This window comes from Brachyhypopomus gauderio, chromosome 12, assembly GCF_052324685.1.
Source record: "Brachyhypopomus gauderio isolate BG-103 chromosome 12, BGAUD_0.2, whole genome shotgun sequence".
Classification (NCBI taxonomy): Eukaryota; Metazoa; Chordata; class Actinopteri; order Gymnotiformes; family Hypopomidae; genus Brachyhypopomus; species Brachyhypopomus gauderio.
In genome coordinates this window covers 5,553,362-5,560,697 of record NC_135222.1, presented here as the reverse complement: position 1 = coordinate 5,560,697, position 7,336 = coordinate 5,553,362, and positions in this window count along the sequence as shown.

The following is a 7,336-nucleotide window of genomic DNA, read 5'->3' as shown; positions in this document are numbered from 1 at the left end:
GGGGCGTGCGGCTAATCCGCAGAAACGTGTTTGTAACACACGAGGCTGAAATGCAGATAACCCTTACTACAGACAGAATGCGTGCTAATTCTTTGGCCCAGGCCATGTTGAAAAGAACTGGAAGCATAACTAACCATGAAAGGCAAAATAAATAATGAATGACACTGAACTGGTCCAATCAGCAGTCAGCAGTTACAGGTGGTGTGCTAGCAGAGGAAACTTCTAACAACTAGTCTGTTCAAAGTTCCCTGGGAGCGCATGTACTGATAGATGTGTACATGCTTTCCCAGTACTGCGAAGAGCTTTGGATAAAGGTGAGAGCCAGAAGATCAACGAATGATGAGGGCACCCTTGACCCTCTAGGGTGGACGTCTCCTAGTCAGCAGGTGTCCCCGTGCCACTAGAAGCGTGACAAAGGCCTCCGGGGACCTCTGCCCAATTCGTGGCATCTCAAACTCTCCAAAGTGTTAACGTAAGAATCTCTAAACAATATTCTATATCTCACAACAGCGCGTCTTGGCCGTGGCCGGGAGTCGCGGAACGGCAAGCACCTCAAACTCTCCGTGCCAGAGCAGTAGGCCCTGCCCCACTCCTGTGGTCACATTAACAGACTCTCCTTCATCGCTCAGCCCACGTAACAAAAGGAGGGGGTTGTTGGGGGGGGGGGGGGGGCTGTGATTAGGGGTCTCGCTGCAAGACGAGGAATCGGCCGGCATTCTTTTACAGATTTAAGCAATTAGCTTGGTCACACTGCTCCGAGATCCCAGACGGTTCGCAACTAATCAAGTGTCGCTTTTGTTTTCGTCTGTGAAAACAGTTTTATTGTTGAAGAGCGTGGACGGACGAGGCTCGCGGAGGCTGCGGACGAAGAATGTGCTTCCTGAGAAAGCTCACAAAAGGAGGGGAGGTTTGGGTGGGGGGGGGGGGGGGGGGGGGGGGGGGGGGGGGCACGGCTCATTCAGGATTCATGGGTCACCATATAGGAGAAAGAGTATTAATAACCAAAAAAGGTGCCATGGTGAAGGGATTCCACACGTCATGTCTTGTATAGCGACGCCTCCTCCTCGCTACTAAACAATTACTGCTCGTCTGCTTATGACTAATGCCTCAATCAAGTTCAGAGGTTGGAACGAACGGTACTGCACAGAACATCGTACATTTAATCAGCCCCAGCCGAAGAGTAAGAACACATGAGCTTGGAAAAAAAGGACTTGAAGATCACAAGCACTTTTATAAACATCTCCTCGCTATGATCTTCGACAGCATGACATTGAGATTGGTCATTTCAGCGTTATTTGCGTGTTAAAAAACGACGAGACTTCAGGGCAGAGGACTCCGGCATTGTGGTCAGGCCGTGGTCTGACGCAGGAGTGAGTATGCGGGCGTGTCTGGTCTCTGTGCCTCTGCGGTGTCCTGAAGGGACGGAGGGCTGTGAGGAGCAGAAGGCACCGGTGCAGTGCCAGCGCTTGCGGCTTGGCCTGAACTGCGCTGGAGTCTGATTATCCCTATTCACTTATTTATTTATATTCCTCCAGCTCAGACAGACGGGGAGACTGAGGGCATTTCTGGGGATAAATAGTTCAATAATTTAAAGTCAGTTCCACACTCAGGCTGCAACCTCAACCCCCCCTCCTCCCCCACACCCATTTTAATAATTAAAAATAACATCTGACAAAAGAAAAAGGAAGAAAAGCGAGCAAAAACAAAACCGAACCAAAAATGAATAAATAAATAACAAAGATGACAAGTAACCTTGCTTAAAGAGCAAACACTTTGTTAGCAAATGGATTCTTTGTAGTGTCCACCATCTGGCCGGGGTCCAAACACGTTGGGCAGTTTCGTAACGTATGCAGAGCATTGCTCTGGTCTGGCCTCGCTCGCTAGAACTGCGCTCCAGAAACCAACCTTCGGCTTAATTAAATCCAGAATGCATTTCGCCTCGCCCCTGCCGCATGCCCACTGCCGTCACGGGAGATTGATATATTCGACAGCCTGACGGGCGGGACAAAGGCTTCTAAAGTGTTGTCTTGCTGAGATGCGAATATACCCCCCAGACATCACAAAAGGGAACAGGTCAACACCCCTTCATTGCTCTGTCACAGAAAGGGTTACCGGAGTAACCAGAAGCTGAAGGCTCTAATGCAGAGCATTAACTGACCTCTATTTAAAACAGCCAGACTGCTGGGTACAGTAGGGCAGGTTTAACTGCGCTGAGCTGAAGGCTACAGCAGAATGTTGCTGATGGTGACTAATAAGCCAACGCAAAGCCAAATCTTAAGCATGAATTCAGTTACTAAATACATTTGATAACATAGCTAAAAGAAAAAATATAAATGTATTCAAATTTCTCAAAATTTTACAGGGATTTTAGAAAAGCAGTGAGAAAATATAGAGAGAAAAAAAACACATAAACACACACACACACACCTACACATATGCACACACATGCGCACTCACACACACACACACACACACACACACACACACACACACACACACACACACACACACATTCAACACCAAACCCCAGTCTTTCTAATATATTTTACCAGCCATACGGTACTATATTTTTCGCTTCTTTCACCATCTGCAGTGGTAGCTTCCCCCTCCAGACAGCCACAGCTGTCGCCTTTCATGTCTGCCTGCTCCTTCATACCGCTGTCCTGGCTGCCCGTGCCACGCTGTCGGGCCCGCCGGCTCGTGCACCGATATGTTCCTGTGTTGCGGAAGCTCTACGTTGGTCAAGGGGCCCGTATAAACCCCGAGAACGATGGCGTGAGGTTCTGGCCCGGTGCTGTATGCGCATGCGTAGCTGCTCACACGTGACGGGAAGCGAGGGCTTCGGCAAGGAGAGACGTCGGCGCGGTGCAGATTTCACGGATCAGTCCGGCCGCCCGTAGCAGAAAAGCATGCTGGGTTGAGCAGCGACGCGGGGCTTGGGCTTACGAGGGAAAAGCTCATCCAGAAAAAGCGAAGGAAGCTTTGGGCTGCTTAAGAGTTTAAGCTCTCTCGTTTTTAAGCCCTTGTCTTTATGCGTACATTACACAAAGCCGTGATAACGCACGTCATTGCTAATACGGCCCGATACAGAGCCAGCTGAATTCGGCTTGATAAAGAACTCGCAGCAAAGACAAGGGAGGAGCAATAGGAACATAGGTTCTGAGTTCTCATTCATTACACTGAGCCATGTGTGTGTGTGTGTGTGTGTGTGATAAAAATGCTAATTAGGTGACTTGCAACGTTTGTTGTTGTTGTTGTTGGTTGTTGTTTTGTTTTTGTTTTTTTGATACCCAGGGCCCTAGCAGCACATGAGCTGTGAGCCCACCATTCAAATGAAGTCCTCATCAAGTCCTAATACAATCAACGTTTCTCCCAGTGAAGGCGCAGCGGTGGCTGGCTGGCAGGCAGCAGGGCTGGGAGACAAAGGCACTCCTGTTGAATGGCATGCACACACAAAGGCTCCATTCTCAAAAGTCAGCCAGCGCTGCTGCTCTGCAACTGAAGACATGTCTGGTGTCGCTGACAGAAGAGAACAGACTGACCAATTAGAAGACACTGTCTGCGCACTCTACATCAGTCTGACCAATTAAAAGGCACTGTGTGCACACTCTAGAACAGTCTGACCAATTAGAAGACTGTCTACAAACTCTAGAACAGTCTGATCAATTAGAAGACTGTCTACACACTCTAGAACAGTCCAAACAATTACAAGACTGTCTACAAACTCTAGAACAGTCTGACCAATTAGAAGACTGTCTACACACTCTAGAACAGTCTGACCAATTAGAGGTCCTTGTCTACAGAAAATACCAGGTCTCAATACAGACCAGGATGACTATTTTAGGAAAGGAAAATTTGCTAGAAGATGATAAAAGAAACCTGCTGATGGTTCTGTCTAGTAAAGATTCTGATACAATACAATAGTACCAATAGTGAGACACATATCATATATGATGTGTAAATATTTACTTCGTTTTGATGCATTAAGTCACTTTACAGTGCATTATGAAATTTCACATTATTGTCATTAAATTATTTTTCAGTGCGATACAGAGTGATCACATTTTTTGGTGCTATGACCTGCCACAGACCTAGCGTTAGCCCTAAGTAGCATCCAGGATTGTTTTGGCCAAAAAAGCACAAACTTTATTGAATAATAAATTGATGCAACTGAATGTCCACCTTTTGACTGCTAAGTTAACATTTATGTACTTTAGACCCGTATCATGTGTATTCATACTATCTATCAATATAAATACACACACACAGATTATATCTCTGTCTCAGCCTTGCAGTGGGTGGTGATGTGTATACACAGAGAGATGATGTGGACTAGTAATAAAATAAGCAAACTTACATTACATTATATTTACATTTACATTTTTACATGTTTTACACATATATCTATATAATTTTACATATACTTAAATATACATTGAGGGAATATATATGTCTTTATGTACAGAAATTATAAATAGTTGTGGCTGTTGTTAGCCGGGCTCCTCCGGTCTCTCATCGTGGGGCCCATTTCTCTCTCAGTGTCCATGTGTTGAGATGACTGAGGAGTTAATGCAGAACTAATTAGCAGAAGTTGACTGGTGCCAACCCCCAGCCTCGGTCTGCACCACTACACAGGGGGAGGCGGAGAGGGCCACAGAGCAGGTGCTCACTCAGCCTCTCACACTCCATAACACGCCACACTGACTCACCGCTCGCCATCCACACACACACACACACACACGCACACCTGCACGTGCACACACACACACCTACAGAGTCCTGGGCTCTCTGTTAATGGGACCAACACCCAAGGGCATGGTGAGAAATCTGAATGCAATGTGTAAATATTGTGTAAAAAGAAAGTTGTGTAAAACAGAAAGAAAGAGAAAAATAAATGAAGAACAAAGGAAAGAAAGCTGGGTTTGTTTATATGCGTCTTAACGAGTCACTATTTTCATTTTCATATGACCGCTGATGGATAAAGTCTAACAGGAGAACGGGGCGTGTTCCAGATCAGCAGAGAGCACAGACCATACACACTGGACTACCTGAACTTACCATGCAATCAGGTCCATGAGAAACACTTCCGCTAGCAGCATATGCTACTCAACAAATGAACTACAGCAAAAACCAGTCCAGATGCAAGGCTGTGAGATGAGCCAGGGACGTCTGGTTGTGGCCAGCCCTCAAACCCTCCCTGGGAGCCGGTCAGGGTGAGCTTAGCCAGCCTACCAGCACCAACACTCCACATTCACCTCAAACTCACCACAGCTGATGTTTTTATGAATGGGCACAAACCTTATTTGCAATGAATGGTAGTATGACAGCATAATTGTGTTAATGTGTATGTGTGTGTGTGTGCGCGTGTGTGTGTGTAGAAGCACAACGCAGCGCTGGTCGATGGTATTTAGGGGAGTAGAGACTCCACAGAGAGGAGTGAGGCAGGGGTGGGGGTTGGTGGGTAGGGGGGGTCTCTACCCACAATGTGTACTGCAGTAACCACAACAAAGGCTGTGGTTCATCCCACAATAGCCTTAAATAGACCCAAATTATTGTTATTCCTTCGCCGGTGGAAAGAAAGAAACATGAAACGGCTGCAATTCAATCTGTGTCAAAAGTGGGCCGGGAGATACTGGTGGATCCCACAGCGTACACCAGACCAGGCAGCCAGCGCCGTCACGCCACTCTCCCACCAGCGCTCTGGATTCCCGCCGGCCCAGATCACCACCGGCCCGGTCCCGGCTCCTGAACCCACGCTCACCGGCCATCCCGACGAATCAGAACAAAACATCAGACTCACACAGAACTGCTCAGAGCGGCGGGGTCCCTACAGGCCCTCTATTACACACTAAAGCGCTTCATGGCCACCAACCCCTAGGTCAGATAAGGTAAGAGCAGTATAAATATCTATCAGCTCCCCCCTGAACATACCCAGAAGCCCAAGCTGGGGCATGTTATCTTTCTAAACCAGCAGTATCCTTCTATTGTGCTGTCCTGGGTGAGAACAGACACGAATCAAATGAAAATATAGTTCAATAAACAAGTTTCTAAAAGTTCGTAAGGGTTCCCGCTCAACACTGAGAAGATTTCAAACCCTTTGTGAGGAATAACCATTACTTAGATTACTTAGATTACTTAGATTACTTAGATTACTTAGATATTTTTCTTTTGTTCTTTCCTAACAAATGTAGTTTATGTATAAATATTTCCTTGGGACTTTTGCTATGGACAGTAGCACGTTTATCGATTGTATGAGTGTTCTGACAACCAGGTTCTAATCATAGTGTTAAACGATATGTTGAAGACACGATATGAGCTGTAGTGAGTCAGTAGAGGGTCTAATTCTTTAGGACGAGCTGCAGCTTCACAGCTCCATTACACCACCATTCAAAAGGCTTTAAACCAGCCCACTCTCCATTCCACCACTCAAACAAAACCACCTGTTTTAACTAGGGGTCAAAGGGCAAGCGGGAACCAAAGCACCACCCTGCTCTTGACTGGCTGCTAATGAGAGTGGCTGTTTATCTAAAAGGTCAAATGCCTTAAAGATAGGGTCACGACCCTAACATCTTAAGCCGTGACCTTTCCCACGTGTGGAGTGCTCCTGTGAGCGTGGTGTCTGCTGGGGGCTCTACTTCCTCCAGACCGGCGACACACTCCACGCTGGCCAGACTGGGCATGCGTGTAAACAGTGAGTTAAAGAGGAGGATGTGTGTGTGTGTGTGTGTGTGTGTGTGTGTGTGTGTGTGTGTGTGTGTGTGTGTGTGTGTGTGTGTGTGTGTGTGTGTGTTAAATTATCGAAAAAAAATAAAAATCTATTGTTATTGACAAGCAGATCAATATGATTGTGGTAAGAATGCAGCAGACCAAAGTTCAAAGGCAACGGTGGAGGATAAATTTAATTACTGCCTTCAAGTGCCCTTAACCTCCCCCCCTTTGGCCGTTTGAGTATGAGGTCAGCCTGCCTTCTGATGGCTTTTAATCACAGCAGATTCAGCTATGCACCACTGCTTTAAATAAGACAGAGGAGGAAACCTGACCGGCCTGGACGTAGCTGCAGACGGGGAGAGGGAGCGGAGAGAAAAGGGGGAAGAGAGAGGGGAGAAGTGTGTGTGTGTGTGTGTGTGTGTGTGAGTGTGTGTGTGTGTGTGTGTGTGTGTGTGTGTGTGTGTGTGTGTGTGTGTGTGTGTGTGTGTGTGTGTGTGTGTGTGTGAGAGAGAGAAAGAGAGAGACCCAACGAGAGAGAGTAGCAGACTGTTAGAAGCAGGCACGTTCCACTCCCCAGAACACTCGCCTCTGTTCACTCTTCTACTTCTTCTCTTGTTCCCTTGCTGAT